This window comes from Platalea leucorodia (assembly GCF_965183815.1).
Source record: "Platalea leucorodia genome assembly, chromosome: W".
Classification (NCBI taxonomy): domain Eukaryota; kingdom Metazoa; phylum Chordata; class Aves; order Pelecaniformes; family Threskiornithidae; genus Platalea; species Platalea leucorodia.
Window position 1 is genome coordinate 16,261,821 of NC_138859.1, and position 17,981 is coordinate 16,279,801.

The 17,981-nt window shown below is 58.5% G+C and overlaps 1 pseudogene across 1 annotated transcript; it reads left to right on the plus strand.

Annotated features, from left to right (window-relative positions):
- The first annotated feature begins 5,014 nt into the window (after positions 1-5,014).
- LOC309601551 (atrial natriuretic peptide receptor 2-like) lies at positions 5,015-16,111 on the plus strand (annotated as a pseudogene). Its single transcript has 22 exons — positions 5,015-5,724; positions 10,302-10,510; positions 10,595-10,708; positions 10,989-11,124; positions 11,216-11,310; positions 11,392-11,526; positions 11,641-11,725; positions 11,829-11,949; positions 12,885-12,959; positions 13,125-13,202; positions 13,346-13,449; positions 13,709-13,780; positions 13,860-14,019; positions 14,093-14,248; positions 14,329-14,497; positions 14,610-14,756; positions 14,949-15,070; positions 15,173-15,248; positions 15,338-15,511; positions 15,594-15,692; positions 15,788-15,879; positions 16,049-16,111. The product of its transcript is annotated as an atrial natriuretic peptide receptor 2-like (transcript).
- Positions 16,112-17,981: the final 1,870 nt, after the last annotated feature.

Sequence of the window (17,981 nt, forward strand, 5' to 3'; positions counted from 1 at the left end):
CTTAATTGCTTGAGCTACATCAAATCCTGCCATTATGACTTTGTTCCTTAAAGTCTCTAAGTCCACTGAATTTAGGAGTCCTATTCCAGTTCCTGTACCTCCAAGCAAAGTGTCATACCAGGCTGACCTTGCTCTACAAGGGGGGGCGGCTGGAAAAGAGAGGTTAAAGAACACCACATGTTTCTGCCTAATTCTTGCCACATTTATGCAAGTGGAAGGTAACCTGATTAGTTGATCCTGGTTTACGATGGGTCGTGGGTTTAAAAATGTTACCGTGGCCACCAATTGAGTAGCTTTATTAATGATTTCACTTGCATTTCCGCAGATTAGTGTATCCCAATCACCGGGTTCCCAGGTGTAATTCTCTTTTATTTTAGAAGCGTTATTACTTTGCTGGCGCTCTGTTAGTTGCCGTGGAGTTCCTACTCCTTTAACTATGCAATATTTGAGGGTAGCTTTTGGTTTTACAGTTATGCTTGTCAAATTTGGACACAATGCAAAGGTCATCCCTTGCCATCCCGTCAACCTATATTTAGCTTGGTCTTAGAGAGGGGTGCCCATGAAGAACAGTTCACAGTGAACCGGATATCCACGTAAAGGCACGGATGAAAGGCTGCGCAGGTAAGATTATCTTGTTGCCTTATCTTAGGCTCCTTGTGCCACCACCACGTGAAATTCGAAGTAGTTGGTCCTCTTCTCAAGGGCCAACTGGGAGTGAATGTACTTACCAACCTGAGACAAAAACATAGCAACATTAGTATTGGCTTCGAATCAGTCTTACAGATGTGGGTCCTGTGGGTTGAGATCTCCATGGTCCACCAGGTGCCGCCTTAATTCTTGAATAGTGGATCCAAGCGGTGTGCCTCTCAAGCTTGACCGCAGTGTAGGTTGTGAGCAGAACTTGAAAAGGGCCTCTCCATTTTTCTTCGAGAGGATCACCTGAAATATTTTTAACGTAAACCCAATCCCCAGGTTTGAACAAATGCACCGGGGAGTCTAAACCCCATGCTCTGGTAGACATCACTAATTTGTTTACCTCTTGTAATTGTTTCCCTAATGCAATTAAATATTGTTGCAAATTGATTTCTCCCATTTGGGTGAGATCTTGTCCTTGATACCTAGTTTGGAATGGTCTTCCATACAAGATTTCAAAAGGACTTAGTTTTTCCTTAGTTCTTGGTTTGGCTCGAAGCCTTAATAACACAATAGGGAGGGCTTGATCCCATCTTAAATTGGTTTCCTGGCAAATTTTACTCAGTTGTATCTTAATTAAATGATTCATTTTCTCCACTTGCCCACTCGCTTGCGGGCAGTAAGGTGTATGCAATTTCCAATCAATTTCTAAAAATTTACCGACTTGTTGAACTACTTGTGACACGAATTGTGATCCCCTGACGGAGGAAATTACTTCTGGCACCCCGAATCTGGGAATAATTTCCTTCAATAAGATTTTTGTTACCTCTTGGGCTTTATTTGTTCTACAAGGGAAGGCCTCAGGCCATCTGGAAAAGGTATCAGTTAATACCAATAGATACCGGTACCCCCCTCTTCTGGGGAGTTCTGAAAAATCTATCTGCCAGTTTTGACCTGGAACATTCCCTTTACTAACACTTCCAAATTTTACATGATTTTCTACCTTTGGATTATTCTTTAGACATACTGCACATCTTCCAACTATGGTTTTTATAGTTTGATACAATCTTCTGTCTGCTATTTGCTTGATAAGGGAATTATACAAGGCTTCAGTTCCCCAGTGTGTTTTATCATGTTCTGTTCCTACGAGCTTCCATAATATTCTAAAGGGAACTATTATTCTGTTATCTTTTAACACTGCCCATCCTGATGGGCCAACCTCAGCCCCTAAATCAGTAATTAACTTCTGATCCCTTTCATCATATTCAATCATCTCAGGTAGTGGCAAAGATTTTTCAGGAATTATACTTAATACCTCACCTTGCTCCGCAACTCGTCTTGCCTCGTGATCAGCCAATTTGTTTCCCACTTCCCTGACAGTGTTACCTTTCTGATGTCCTTTCAGTGCATAGTCGCCACTGCTGACGGAAGTTGTACAGCATCTAAAAGTCGCAAAATTATATCAGCGTGTTTTATATCTTTCCCTTGAGCAGTTAAGAGTCCTCATTCTTCCCAAATTGCTCCATGGGCATGGACTACAGCAAAGGCATACTTTGAATCTGTCCAAATATTCACTCCCAGTCCTTTGGCAAGCTCCAGTGCCCTCACTAGAGCAATTATTTCAGCTCGTTGTGCAGATGTGCCCTTAGGGGGTGACTTTGCTTCCACCAGTTGGTCTGTGGTGGTTACAGCATATCCTGCCATTCGAATTCCATTCTTTACAAAACTGCTCCCATCAGTATACCACGTGTGGTCGGCTTCCTCCAGCAGCTCCTCCTTCAAGTCTGGTCTGCTTGCATACACAGTCTCAATGGTTTCTATGCAATCATGCACAACAGTCTCCATTTCTTGTTTATCGCTCAAAAAGGAAGCAGGGTTTATAAGAGTAGATGTGACAATTTCTATATAAGCCTGTTACATTAGCACTGCTTGGTATTTCAAGAATCTCAATGGCGAGAGAACAACCAGAAGGGCTTTGTTATATCAGGCAGGCCCAAAGCTGGGGCCCTCATTAGTTCCAATTTCAGTTCTTTGAACGCTCTCCTAGCTTCACCAGTTCATATTAATTGCGTCTGGCTATTTTTCAGTAGTTCATATAGAGGTTTAACCAAAAGTCCATAATTATAGATCCATAATCAGCACCAACCTGTCATTCCCAAAAAGGTTCGAAGCTCTTTTACCGTGGTTGGTTCTGGAGTTCTGCAGATAGCTTCCTTTCGGTCATTCCCGAGCTGTCTTTGTCCCTTAGAAATCACGAATCCCAGGTATATTATTTCTTTTTTCAAGATCTGGGCTTTCTGTAATGAGACTGTAACCACTTAGTCCAAGAAAATTTAACAAGCTCACAGTCCATTCCTTGCATTCTTCATCCTTTTCTGTGGCTATCAAAATATCATCCACATATTGCAAAAGAATCCCATTTCCTGGGGGCCTCTCCCAGGTCTCTAATTCCTTGGCTAATTGATTTCCGAAAATGGTGGGGCTATTCTTAAATTCTTGAGGTAACACTGTCCAGGTCAGTTGGGTTTTTCGTCCTGTGTCAGGGTTTTCCCATTCAAAGGCAAATAACTGCAGCTTTCAGGAGCCAAGGTGAAGCAAAAGAATGCATCCTTTAAATCTAATACAGTAAACCATTCATAGGTTTCCCTTAAACTGGTCAGTAAAGTATATGGGTTTGCCACTACCGGATACAAATCTTCAACTATTTGATTTATTGCCCGCAAATCCTGCACTAATCGATAAGTTTTGCCATCAGGCTTTTTGACAGGCAGAATAGGAGTGTTATACTCTGAAGAGCATTCAATTAATAGTCTGAATTTTATAAATTCTTCTATAATGCTCTTCACTCCTCACCTGTCTTCCAATTTCAGGGGATATTGCTTTACCCTAACAGGACGTGCTCCCTCTTTGAGTTTAACAACAACCATTTCTGTATTTTTAGCCTTTCCCGGTATTCCTGAGGCCCATGCTCCTGGGTATACTTGGTCTTTTATTTCTTGTATAATTTCTTCTTCCCTAATTCCCTTCTTTCCTAACAGGACCGGGCACCATCAGCACCACGTGACCCCCCCGGCAGCAGGGGCTATTTTGCAGAGGCTGTGGTCCCCAGCGGGACCGTCACCGACCTGCCATGCCCAGACCCACACCCCATGGGGAAGCTCTTCCAGACCCTCCCAGCTTCTCCTTTCTCGCCTGTATTTGCTGCCGGTTGGATTTCACCATCCTGCGGCATCGCCGTCCTGCCGGCTCCGTGCCGCGACCGCTCCAGGGTATTTATAGCCAGCAACCCAATCCCCCGACTCAGGTGAGCCAAGCTCCATGACCCCACGACGACGGGAAGGATGTGTCACTCATGGCGGGGACACCTGCAGTGGCACCAGCAGGGACAGCGAGAGGGGCCATGATTCCCAGCAGCCCCGGCTGTGGAGGGACCCATGCTGGAGCACCCGGGAGTGCTATGCCTGCAGCTCTGCATGGGCAGCTCGGGTGGCCTGCCCCAAATCCCAGGAGGGGAGAGGGACACCCTGCCCATCGCTTAGCACAGCATCCCTCACGCATCCGATCTCTGCGGGACCTTGCAGGTCCAGCGGTACCAGCAAGACCCACGGTGTCCCTGTGCAGCCACTGGGCCCGACTCCCCCATCATCCCCTTGCACCCCAAATCCCCAGGGACCTCCCCAACCCCACCCCACCCCGCCCCCAGTGGGGAAACCCACACCCAGGGCACTGGATGGTCCCCAAGGAGACACCCAGATCCCAGGCACCCCCTCCCTAGAGTCCAACTCCCCCTGAACCCCACAGCCCAAGACCTCCCCGAAATCCCTGGTGGGGACCCAGAATGTCCCCTTCCCTACCAGCTGGCTGCTGCCATGTGCCCACAGCCCCACAGCCATGTGCCTCCTCAACCCCCCCCACCAGTAGGGACACACCTCCCCAGGACACCCCTTTGCCAAGGCCCCATCACCCCCCTGCACGCCCCTGCCCAGGACGTTCCTCAAGCCCTCGTGGGGACCCCCAGAACCCAGGCAACCCTTCCCTCAATCCCCGCCAACTGGGGGCCGCCAGACCTGGAGTGCCTCTTCCCTAAACCCCCCCACTGGAGACCCCAGAGCCCCTCCCCAACCTCTCCACTGGAGACATCCCGAACGCGAGCACCCCCTACCCCTCCCCCAGTGGTCACCGCCAGACCCGAAGCGCCCCCTCCCCAGCCCCCCTCTCTGGGGACACCGCCCCCCCGCCCCGTGGTGCCGCCCATCCCCGTGCCGTCCGGCCGGGCGGGGAGCGGCGGCAGGGGGCGCTGGCCGGCCCGGGGAGGTGCCACCCGAGGGAGGGCGCAGGCGGCGGGGCGCAGGAACCGCGGGCGGCGGCGCCAGCATGGCCCATGTCTCCGCGGCTGCCGCTGCTGCTGACAGCGCTGCTGCTGGTGCCGACGGCGGCGGGCGGCGACCCCCGATGGGGCGGTTGCCAACCTGACGGTGACGGTGGTACTGCCGGAGCGCAACGTGAGCTACGCGTGGGCTTGGCCGTGCGTGGGGCCGGCGCTGAGCCTGGCGCTGGAAGCGCTGGAGCGGCGCGAGCCGCCGCTATTGCCGCGGCCCTTCTCGGTGCGCGTCGAGTTCGTGAGGTCGGAGCTGGAGGGCGCTTGCTCCGAGTACGTGGCACCGCTCAACGCCGTGGACCTGAAGCTCTACCACGACCCCGACGTCCGCTTCGGGCCGGGCTGCGTCTACCCCGCCGCTTCTATGGGGCGCTTCGCCTCGCACTGGCGGCTGCCGCTCGTCACCGGCGGGGCGGTGGCGGCCAGCTTCAGCCGCAAACGGGAGCATTACAGCACTATGGTGCGTACCGGGCCCTCGGCCCCTAAACTGGGTGCCTTCGTCTCCCACCTCCACGCCCACTTCAACTAGAGCGCCCGCGCCGTCCTCTTCTACGTGGACCGCAAGACCGACGACCGACCCTACTACTTCACCATCGAGGGTGTCTATCAGGAGCTGCAGGACGGCAGGAACCTCACCGTGCGCCACCACATCTACTCCCCCGACGAGGGCGGCTCCGACACCGCCGTGCACTTCATCAAGGCCAACGGGCGCGGTGCGTGGGGCGGCGCGGCGTGTGTGGGGGGGCCTGGGGGAACCCCGCGCGGGGCAGGGCTGAGCGCCCGGGGGGGAGCAGAGGGGGCTCCCAGCGGGGGAACCGCGCAGGGCTGGAGGAGGGGAGGAAGCAAAATCCTCCGTGGGGTGCAGCAAGGGGACAGGGACGCAGTGGGACCCGTGTGGGGCACAGCAAGGGGCTAGGGGGCAGTGGGACCTGTGTGGGGTACAACAAGGGGACGGGGACACAGTGAGACCCGTGTGGGGCAAAGCAAGAGACTAGGAGGGCAGTGGGACCCATGTGGGGCACAGCAAAGGGGCAAGGACACAGTGGGACCTTTGTGGGGCACAGCGAGGGTCTGAGGACACAGCAGGACCCGTGTGAGGTGCAGTGAGGGGCCAAGGACATGGTGGGACCCGTGTGGGGCACAGTGGGGGGACGAAGACACAGTGGGACCTATGTGGGGTGCAGCAGGGGGTGAGCACAGTGGGACCCATGTGGGGCACAGCAAGGGGCCAGGGGTGCAGTGGGACCCGTGTGAGGCATGGAGAGGGGTGGGCAAAGTGGGTTGTACATAGGGTGCAGCAAGGGGTAGGCGCATTTGGTTGCAGTGGGGCTGGGGGAGCAGCAGGACCTGCACTGGTGGCCCCCAGTTGGTGGGTGCACAGGGGACAAGGCAGTCCTTGGGACCCTCGAGCCACCCCAGTGCCAGCAGGGGGATCCAGGGCAGGGCAGGGGGCCATGAGGTCCCCCTGTCACCCTGTGCTGGGGGAGAGCCGAGGCAGACCCTCACCCTGGTGGGATGCATTGGTGTGAGGGGCACTGGGGCCACCCTGCCCTCTGCGTTAGCGGGATCAGGGTGTCCCCAGGAGCAGGTTGGACCCAGCCACCACTTTGGAGGCTGTGGGTGATGGTGTGGATGTGGCCAGCTGAAGGGCAGCGCTGGCTGCGGTTACACGCCCAGAGCAGCCCAGTGCCAGCATGCTGAGGAGGCCGGGCCCTGCTCAGGGAGAGCCCCCCCCAGCCTGGCACCTGGGTGCCCCAGGCTGTGCTGGTCTCCACTGCACCCCAGGGACGGGGCTGGGGATGGCCCCACTTTGCTGATGGAGGGATAAGTCAATTTGGTGCCTTGAGAGCACCCTGGGAGAGCGGCTAATTTGGGAGCTGGAGGAAATGGAGGGGCTTATGGAGGCAGCTGGAGAGCAAGGGCAGCCTAATGCTCTTTCATTATTGATGAGCAGGGTGTATCAATCCTGGAGCCAACCGCTCCATGATGCTTCTTAATGGATCCTAAGATGCTGTGTCATTAAGAAGGACATCAAGCTGGGAGGAGTGGAGCCAGATGGGCCAGTGGGAGACATGGCTGAAGCTGCATGGAGCCAGGCCGGGGACATGTGTCTGGGGCACTTTGGGGTGCTGGGCCAGGTTCCCCTAGGACTGAGACCAGTGGGGCTGGGTATCCCATGGTGGGCTGCAGGAGCTGAGCAGCTTGTGGCTGCCCCTCTCATTTGCTTGGCCAAGGGGCTGGGATGAAGGCTCCCTGTGTGCACCGTCACCAGCCATGGGGTGTGGAGCTTCATTTGGGACAGGAGCAAAGGACCACGCAGGGAAAAAGGCTAAAATCAGCAATTCCCATCAACATTTCCAGCTTGGTGCCATAAATCACCTCGATGGGAAACAATCCCTCCTGGTGCAGGCAGGAGGTCGTGGCTGCTGGGGGCCAGAGGAGGAGGCCGGGCGTGGGCGGAGACCTGGGGGCCCTCCAAGCCGGGATGTGGGGGGGTCTGGGCCCTCTGGCCACAGCCCAGAACTGGGGGCAGGGTGTGGGGCTGGATGCTTTGCCCCATGGGGATGGGTGCTCAGGGCTGCGATGCTGACGTTAGATGCTTTCCTAACCCAGGGATGTGGGGCAGGGAGCAGGGACCCTGCAAGGCTGTCCCAGGGGTGCCCACCCCTGTGTGGCATGGCATGGAGAGGGAAGCAGGAGCTTCGGTCACAGCTGCATCCATGTCCATGCCCTGCAATGACACCGCATGTCATCCCTCTTGGCATCACCTTCCTTCTCCCAGGTGATGGGCAGGAGTTTGGTGAACCTTTCCTGGGGAAAGCTGCTTCACTGCCGCACTGTGGGCCCCTGAAGCTGCCAATCCCCGACGTTCATGGCTCTAAAGAGCGAGTGTGGGGGGATGTGGGTGCATTGTCCTATCCCATATATGGCTGCTTTGTGCTTCCTGTTGCCCCTCTCTCTAGTGCCTGGGCGATGTGCAGGGGCCCACATCTCTCCTGCCACTTGCAAAAGCACTGATATAATTAGAGCTGTGGTTGAGGGAATTACCGGAGCATCTTCCTGCAAAGCCCAGGTCCCCTGCCCAGGGAGATGGCCAGGTGCTGCTGCTGGGAGAGGAGTGCATTTGGTCCTCATCCCCGCAATCTCTGTGGGTGTGGGATGGCTGCTCAGACAGGGTGGGGGTCTCTGCACTGGTGGGGCTGCCCGAAACCGGGATTTGCAGGGATTTTCTGCCTGAAACCAGGATTTGCCCTCACTTTAGGGTTTTCTTCCATCATGCAGGGGTGAGACAGTGTCCTGCCACCCCATCTGCGTGCTCGGGGTCCTGCCCGTCCCCTGGGGACATGCACTCTGCTTCCTGTATCACGGGCACCCTCTAAATAAATGCCTGGAGGCTGCGTGCACCTCAGCCTTACAGGACCCCATTCCCCTTGTCCTCGGTGATGCTGAGGCTGCTTTTGGCCATTCGCCGACCCCCGGGAGGGTGCGTGAGCAGGCAGGGGTGCTGCTGGCCGGGCAGGAGGCTGCCACCTGGAGGCAGCTGCCAGCATCATGGAGAGCCCCAAGCGTTGACCCTTCCCTTCTGCACAGCTCCTGCAACCTGTCTCTGGGGAGCCGTTGAGGCACCGTCGTTCCCCCCCCCAGTGGCCTTTGACCAGGTGGGGTTTTGCCACTGCCACCGCGGGGGCTGGCTGCCCAAGGTGTCCCACCATCTGCCACCAGCTGTTGTGGCTCCCCAGCCCGTGCGGTGCCACACGCTGCCTTTTCCTGGTGCCTGCGCTGGGATGGGTAGGGTCCCATGCTGTGTCCCCATGGGGAGACCCTCAGCCTCTGCGTGCTGGGGAGATGCTGGGCTGCCTGTCCCAGCAGAGTGATTTGGGGAGTGGGAGATGGCACATTTCTGGGCACAGGACCGGCAAAGTGGGGAAGCAGAGAGTGTTTATTCGAGGTATTGCAGCACTCAGAGGGAAACCATTTCTGACCCTGAAATGGGCTTTTGCTCATGCACAGCCCAAGCTGCCACGATTTCCCTCTCCCCTGTGCCCAGGAGCAGCTCCCCACGTTGCTGCGGGTTTCCCGTGCCCAGAGTGGCTGTGCTGGGTTTCTTCTCCCACCCATGGGCTGCCTTGCTGCCCCCATGGGTGACCCCCTGCCAGTCCTGCTGCCTGCGTGGCCAGGTGCCTGCTGGCAGCAGGGACCCCATCCCGGGGCACAGGGACCCCATCCCAGGGCGCAGGGCTTCCTTACTCTTCCCATCCCTCCTTGCGCTCTGGATCTGGCTGGGGTGCTGGGTCCCATGCAGAAGGGCTGTGTGCCGGGGCCAGTGCCCAAGCGTGACGTTCCTCCGGCACCCACCGCTGCCACCTCCTCTGTTGCTCAATCCCAGGTTCCCAGCCAGGCTGGCTGGAGCAGGGCCCTGGTTTTCTGGGAGGAGGCAGTGGCAGGATCCTCTGCGAGGGTGAGGAGGGCCCCTGCTTGAGGGGGTTACTGACACTTTCGGGCGCCTGTCCCCATGGCCCACAGTGCCCTGTGCAAGCCCCTGTGCCCTCCATGCAGCGCCCGGGTGGGCATCCCATCAGAGCTGGCTGAGCCCCCAGCAGCGGGTGGGGGCGCGCAGGGCGGCTGGCTGGGGCCTGGGCACCCCCTTTCTGCGTGGGTCACACCAGCAAAATGCTCTGTTTCTAATTAGCGCTGGCAGCCTCCAAAGGTTCTGGAATCTGGGAACCTGCGCATTCCTGCCGCACAGCTGACCAGCCGCGAACCCAAACATGGGTTTGTCCCGTTCCCCAGCCTGGGTTCCCCAAGGGCCTCTGGCGCATAGCCCCGATGCCTCTCTTGGCCCCCGGGTCCCCTGGCTGGAGCTGGTGGGGAGCAGCTGGGGAGCTGATGCTGGGGTGGCTTTTGCCAGAGTGGGGTGTGCATGAGTGCCAGAGTGGTGTGTGTGGGGTCTGTGCATGGGCACACATGGGGTGTCTGCCCCATATTTTGGAGCATTCTCCTTTTGGCCCCTTCAGCCTAAGGTGGCTGATGGGGCAAGAGTGGGTCGGGGCCAGCAAGGGTGATGAGGCCAAGCAGGCTCTGTAGCTATGAGGCATATGGCATGAGAAGGTGGTGAGCCGAGCCCTACCCCATCTGCCTGCTCCATCCTCCACTCCCCACAGCCACCGAGTGTGCCCCTGGGGTTGCTCTGCCTCATTGCCCTGAGGGAAAGCATCCCACCCTGTGCCTGGCCAGGGTGCCCCGGGGTGGGATGGCATCACCCCCCTGACACCCCGCACCTCGCCAGCAGTGGCGTATCTCTGTGGGCCGCCGGAAATGCTGCACCAGATCATGCAGCTGGCACAGTGGGAGAACCTGGAGAACCTCACCAATGGCGACTATGTCTTCTTCTACCTGGACATCTTTGGGGAGAGCCTGCGGGGCGACTCTGCCCGTGACCCCTTCAAGCCCTGGCAGCGGAGCCCGGGCCAGGACTTGGGGCTGCACAAGGCTTTCCGGGTGAGCTGCGCCTGCCTGCCTGGGGATGGGGACCTCCCCAGCCTGGCCCCGGTGCATGAACTGGGGTGCTGTGCTCGGTTGCAGATGGTGCTGGTGATCACCTACTACGAGCCCCAAAACCCCGAATGCCAGCACTTCCAAACCCAGCTCATCCTGCAAGCCAAGCAGAAATTTGGGGTGCAGCTTGACTACTCCCTGGTGAGTGAGTCCCCCTGCATGATGGGGTGGTGGGGACCCTCCCCGTGGGGCTGTGGCACCTCACCAGGGTGCAGAGGGTGGGACATGGCCACAGGCAATGCCAGAGGGTCCATCCCTCATGGGAACAGCCACAGGCAGTGCCATCCCTGCAGGGTGCATGCATGGCCCGGGTGTGGGGTTATGGGGCCATGGGTGCATGTGTGGTCCTGGTGTGGGGGTCCTGGGGCCGGGGTGCCCCCATGCACGTGGCCGTGGGTGTGCTGAGGTATCCCCCTGGCAGATGAACCTGGTGGTGGGGTGTTTCTATGACGGGATGCTGCTGTACGCCATGGTGCTGAACGAGACCCTGCGGCAGGGTGGCTCCAAGAAAAATGCCACCCACATCACTGAGAAGATGCGGGACCGCAAGTTCCAGGGTAACGGTGGGACAAGGGCAGCTGGAATGGGGGTGCCACAGTGGCAGTGAGACGTGGTCCCCATCCCGCCTGGGTCTCACTTCTCCCGCAGGGGTGACGGGGCTGGTGAGCATGGACAACAACAACGACCAGGACACTGACTTCAACCTATGGGCCATGGGTGACCCCAAGAGCGGGCAGTATGAGGTGGGGGCTGGCACCAGGATCCTGCTGGCAGCTGGGGCTGGGGGCCAGTGGGGTGCGAGGGCTCAGCTCTCTCTGCCGTAGGTGGTGGGACACTACTCGGGTGTGGAGAAGCAGATTCACTGGCTGGGCTGACCCATCCCCTGGGTGAAAGGCCCCCCCCCCCCCCGGACAACCCGCCCTGCGTCTTTGACGTGGATGACCCCTTCTGTGCTAAAAGTGGGTGTACCAGGTCCTCACATCCCTCGGTCCCCAGCACCGTTCCCCATGGGTGCATGGGAACCCCGTGCCCATGGCCAGCCAGGCCACGCTGACAGCCCCTCCTGCCTGCAGCCCCCTTCTCCATGCTGGCCATTGTGGCTTTGGGCACTGGCCTCACCTTCGTCATGTTCGGCATCTCCAGCTTCCTCATCTTCAGGTCAGTCGGGGCTGGGGGAGCCTCTGCCTGGGCTCTCCTCAGCCTGGCAGGGGAGCAGGCAGGACAGCGGCCTGTGGGGGCCTGACCCCCATGTGCCCCCCAGGAAGCTGATGCTGGAGAAGGAGCTTGCCAGCATGCTCTGGAGGATCTGCTGGGACGAGCTGCAATTTGGGAGCCCCAAGCAGTACCACAAGGCAGCGGGCAGCCGGCTCACCCTGTCCCTGGTGAGAGCTGCCAGTCCTGGGGCACCATCCTTCTCCTGACCCTGCACCACCCTCCCTCCCTGCATGACGCTCCTCCCTTACAGGGCTGCATCATGTTGATCCCCTACACAGCCCTCCATCCCCTACAAAACTACAGCCCCATTGCATCCATCCCCTACACAGCCCTCCCTCCCTACATAGCTCTCCATCCCCTATAAAGCCACATTTCATCCATTCCCTATGTGACCCTCCATCCCCTACACAGCCCTGAATCCTCTACAGAGCACCAGACCTCATCCATCCTCTATGCAGCCCTCCATCCCTTACAGAGCCACATCTCATCCTGTCCCTGTGCAGCCCTCTGCCTGCAGGGAATGAGACACGGACTCCGCATATGAGTTCAGGCGAAGACAAGCGAAGACCCTTTATTTTTACAATCTATCCCTTTTATAATATGATCTAGTGTTCACGAGCAAGCAAAACTTATTTCATTGGTTACTGTCTTACGTTCACGCGTCTCTTCCGCGCTGCTTATTGGTTCTTCAAGTTGGTGCACGTGACTTTTCTCTTTCAGAAACGTATCTAATCACATCCTTATTTTGCTGCCTCTAAGTTTTCGCAAACTTGTTTGTAACAAGCCTCAAGGGCACAGCTGCATCTCATCAAAGTCAAACACAGCCTCATTTATTCCCACATCTGCCCCCTGCACAGCCACACCTTATCCATCCCCTACACCCCCCTTCATCCTCTGCAGTGCACCATACCTCATCCTGTAGCCTTCACCCTCCCTACAGAGTATGCAGACCTTGTGCTGACCCCTTCAGAGCTTGTGCTGACCCTTCGGAGCTTATCCTGAACCATCCCCTGTACACCCCTTGGTGTCCCTGCCCACCTCCATTGGTGCCTGTCATCCCCTGCCCTGGGGTCCCCATCCCTAACCCCCTCCTTTCCTGCAGCGCAGCTCCAGCTACGGCTCCCTGATGACCACCCATGGCAAGTACCAGATCTTTGCCAACACCGGCCACTTCAAGGTCAGTGTGGCAGGCGGGGAGCTGAGCCCTCCCCCCAAACACCCCCAGCCCTACTGGAGTGCTCCCCCTTGGCTGCACCCCCACCCTGCGGGATGCCCACACATTCCTCCCCTCCCCAAATCCACCCAGCAGGTGCTGACCTCTTCCCTCTCCCTGGCACCCCAGGGCAACTTGGTGGCCATTAAGCACATCAACAGGAAGTGCATCGAGCTGACATGGCAGGTGCTTTTCGAGCTGAAATACGTAGGTTTGGGGTCTGGTCCGGGGTGGGCACCCTTCTTGGGGGTGCAGGGGCCGGTCCTAGCAGTGAGGGGGGGCTGGTGGGAGCAGCAGCGCATCCCCCCCCCCCAACCTCAGCACCATCTGGGCTCTGCTTCTGCCTCCAGATGCGGGACATCCAGTTCAACCACCTGACCCGCTTCATCGGGGCGTGCATTGACCCCCCAACATCTGCATTGTCACTGAGTACTGCCTGTGGGGCAGCCTGCAGGTGGGGGGGACACTGGGGGGTGACACTTAGACACTCCTGGTGACCTGGCTGGGCTGGGTGTTGAGGACAGGGCTGTAGATGCTGGTGGCCACCCAAGCCCCACGAGACTCACAGCAGAGCTGCCCAAACAGGCATCAGAGGCCGGTGGAGGGGAGGGGGTGCATGCCACAGAGCGCCCCGTGGCTGGGTGCTCGGTCAGGCTGGTGCCAGTGCCGCTGTCCCGGGCGGTCAATGGGGCCTGCTCAATGTGCTGCCCCAGGATGTCCTGGAGAATGAGAGCATCAACCTGGACTGGATGCTTTGCTACTCCCTCATCAACGACATTGTCAACGTACCCAAGTGAGAGGCATGAGGAGCTGGAGGGGAGTGCCTGGGGGGGGTGCCAGCTTCACCATGTCCATCTGTCCCAGGGAATGGCCTTCCTGCACAACAGCATCATTGGCCACCATGGCAGCCTCAAGTCATCCAACTGCGTGGTGGACAGATGCTTTGTGCTGAAGATCACTGACTACGGGCTGGCCAGTTTCTGCTCGCCCTGCGACGGCGAGGACACGCGTGCCCTCTACGCCAGTGAGTGCCCGTTGGTGGGGACTGGGGGTATGGGATGGCCCTGCCTCACCACCCTATGGCTGTGTCCCACCAGAGAAGCTGTGGACGGCCCCAGAGCTGCTGCAGAAGGGGAGCCTGCCCGCCCCAGGCATGCAGAAAGCTGACGTCTACAGCTTTGGCATCATTGTGCAGGAGGTCGCCCTGCATAACGGCCCCTTCTACATTGAGGGCATGGACCTGAGCCCCAAAGGTGAGGGTGGGGGGTGGGCATGGGGTGGTCCTGTCCCTGCTGGGGGGGTCTGGTGTTCACTGTCAGCCATCCCCTGGCAGAGATCGTGCAGAAGGTGCAGAACAGCCAGAAGCCCTTCTTCCGCCCCTCCATCGACATTGGGGTGCACAGCGAGGAGCTGGTGGTGCTGATGGAGTGCTGCTGGGCACAGGAGCCGGCCGAGCGCCCTGACTTTAGCCAGATCAAGATCTTCATCCATAGATTCAACAAGTGGGTGGCTGGCAAGTGGGGAAGGTGGCCCTGGGTGGGAGTGGGGACAGCCATGGGGGGATTGGGGGGCACCTCTACCCACCCGCGATGCCAGCTGCCTGCGCCCCAGCAGGGAGGGCAGCACCAGCATTCTGGACAACCTGCTGTCGCGAATGGAGCAGTACGCCAACAACCTGGAGAAGCCGGTGGAGGAGCAGATGCAGGCCTACCTGGAGGAGAAGTGCAAGGCAGAGAACCTCCTCTGCCAAATCCTGCCTCAGTGAGAGGGGGATCAATGGGAGCGTGTGGGGCCAGGGGTTGGCATGGGGTCAGCATGCACCTGCCGCCGTGCAAGCATGGGGTCCCTTGCCAGTTCTCCGTGCTGGTGTAGGGCAAGGGGGGGCAGGGGGAACAGGGGGTGCAGGGTTTGGGGAGGAAGGGAGCCCACCACCATCCCCCCTGTCCTCGCCAGCTCCATGGCGGAGCAGCTGAAGCGTGGGGAGACAGTGCGAGCTGCGGCTTTCGACAGTGTCACCATCTACTTCAGCGACATTGTGGGCTTCACTGCCCTCAGCAGAGAGCACCCCCATGCAGGTGAGAGCAGGGCTCGGAGGGGCTCGTACCCTGGTAGTGCTGTCCCTGGGGCTGGGGGGATGTGCCTGCTCCCAGCCCCACATACCCCCTTGCTCCTTCCAGGTCGTGACACTGCTGAATGATCTCTACGCTTGCTTTGATGCCATCATCGACAACTTTGATGTCTACAAGGTGAGGGGTGAGGGGGGGGTGAGCAAGCACAGCCCCCCCAAAGTGAGGTGGGTAGTGGGGAGCCCGGGGTGTACTCACTCCCCCTGACCCTGCAAGTGGAGACCATCAGGGATGCCTACATGGTAGTGTTGAGGCTGCCGGTGCACAATGGGAAGCTGCATGCCTGTGAGATCATCCACATGGCCCTGGCCCTGCTCGAGGCCATCAAAACCTTCAAGATCCATCACTGGCCCAACGACCAGCTCCGCCTGCGCAGCGGCGTACACACCGGTGAGCCCCTGCACTGGCCGGCACCGCAGCTGGGGGGTGCTCGCCTGCCCTGCAGCAGCCCCAAGCATCTCTGTGCCCGCAGGTCCTGTGTGTGCTGGACTCGTGGGTCTGAAGATGCCGCGGTATTGCCTGTTTGGGAATACGGTGAACACCGCATCCCGCATGGAGTCAAACGGCCAGGGTGAGTCGTGGGGCTGGCAGCCGGGGTCCGGTGCCACAGGTCGTGCCTCGCTCCCGAACCCAGCCATGTCCCTTTTGCCCCTCTGTGCCACCTAGCCCTGAAGATCCACATCTCCTCCACCACCAAGGAAGTCCTGGATGAGTTTGGCTGTTTCAAGCTGGAGCTGCACAGGGATGTGGAGATGAAGGTGAGGGTGCAGGGACCCTGGCGGGGTGCCAGCCCTTCCTGCTGCAGGGGCGTGTGCTGGGTGGATGGGTCAGGGCTGGGACCCTCTGTCCCCCTCAGTGCTGGGGATGGCACCCAAGGGGCAGCACCGGGGCCTGGGGAGGGTCTCACTGCCCCCTTCTGCCCCCCAGGGCAAGGGGAAGATGCAGACTTACTGGCTGCTGGGCGAGAGGAAAGACCCCAAAGTCATTTGAGCCCGGTGGCAGAGCCCCCAACCTCAATGGGCCGCCATGCTTCCCAGCGCCTGGCCCCTTGGGATGCACCAGGGCTCCCTGCTACCACAGCCCCCCACCACTGCAGCCCCCCTGCTTCAGCAGGGCTTGGGTGGACCAGTGGCCACGGCACTGCCTGCCCCCCTCCATCGGCACCAGCAAAGCCCACCTCCCTCCACAGCCTCCACCGGAGTGGGGGAAGCAGCCCTGATCCAGCCTGGGGGACTCCATATCTCCCCACCCTCTGGGCTCTTTGCCCCCCATGCCCTCTCCCCCATGGCTCAGCTGGCTCTGAGCCACTCCCGGGGCCTAGCTGCCCTGCAGGGCACTTTGCCATCTCTTTTCGGTACCTGGCCCCCAGCAGAAGTTGCACCCATGTCACCCCCTCCTGGGGGAGAGAAACAGGGGTTCCTGCTGGGACTGGCCCCTCAGCCAGAGCAGGGCAGGCTTCAATGCTGCAGCTCCCCCCCGCCCCAATCTCCCCCTCCCCTGTATATAGCCCCACAGGGTCATGTAAATACACCCCCCCAGGTGTAAATATGAGTCGCTGCAAACTATTTTGTTGAAATACAAACTTCCCCAAACGCCTCCATCCCCTGACCTCTGCTTCACTCTGCCCCAGAGCAGGGTGGGGGGCCAGGGGAGACCCCAACATCAAGCTCAGCCTGGGCTGGGGACGGCTGCCCAGAGCATCCTGGAAGCATTGTACCCCAGCGGTCTGGCTGTGGTGTGGGGCAGGGGTCCAGGCAGATGCAGGGAGCCAGGACGGGGCAGCTGCAGCGCAGTGGCAGCTGGCAAGGGCTTGGGGTGGTGCTGGGAATGCAGAGCCGCTATGGCGGGGTTTGTTTGGTGTGAGGGCTGCAGTGTGTTCCTCTGAGCTCATGCTCTGGCCACGCCACCGCTGCCTCTTACTGGAACCCACCTGTGCCTGGAGACAGGGACAGGGGCTGCCTGTCACCCACTGTGGGTGCCAGGAGAGGGCATGTCCCAGGGGACAGGGCCATGCCAGTGCTCTCCCTCCATACCCAAGGAGAAGGGTTGGGACCATGCCATGCCCTGGGGGGCAGATGGGGCAGCAGTGGGGCTGCCCCCACGTTTTGGAGCAGCAGTGACTCACAGAAGGGCTGGAGGGTGCCCCCATGCCTGCACTGCGTGGCCCCATGGGGCTCAGGGTGCCCGGGACTCCCCCTCCAAATGCCCAGCCTGAGGATGCCCTGGGGTGGCGGGGATGCTGGGACCGCCTGTGCCCCCCTGCTTTTTATTGCTTGTGTGGCTGGAACCAGCAGCTCTGGGGGGCACAGGGCAGGAGCTGCTCCAGGTACTCAGTGATGAGGGTGTCAAGGTCTATTCGGATCTCTCAAATTTACAGGACAACACACACTGTGATTTAAACTTTATTTCATGAGCTCATTAAGAAATACAATAAACAAACATGATGAACAAGGGCTCAATCCCCTTTTGCTTAGACTAGTCTATCAATCACATTAATTCACTTATTCACCATTCAAGTCATAAGATTTCATAACTTATAACCCGTAACTCTTAATATCATGCACCTATGAGCAAAAGAAAAGAATTAGTTACCTAGCCGAGAGTGAGAGTGCTCACCCTTCCTCCTCCATCACTGTGCAGGCATCCCCTGTATCACACCAGGAAGCATGAAAACCTCAGCAGTCCAGCTGCTGTTGGATCTGCTTCAAAAGCTTTTTGGGTAAGCTGATGTTTTATACCTTCCAGTTTGGAGGTTTGGTCTATACCATTTTCATAAGTTAGTGGATTCTGAGGAAACTGCCAGACAAAAGATGATGGCTGCAGGAGACAGCAATTTGCAGGTGATAATGGCTGCATCATG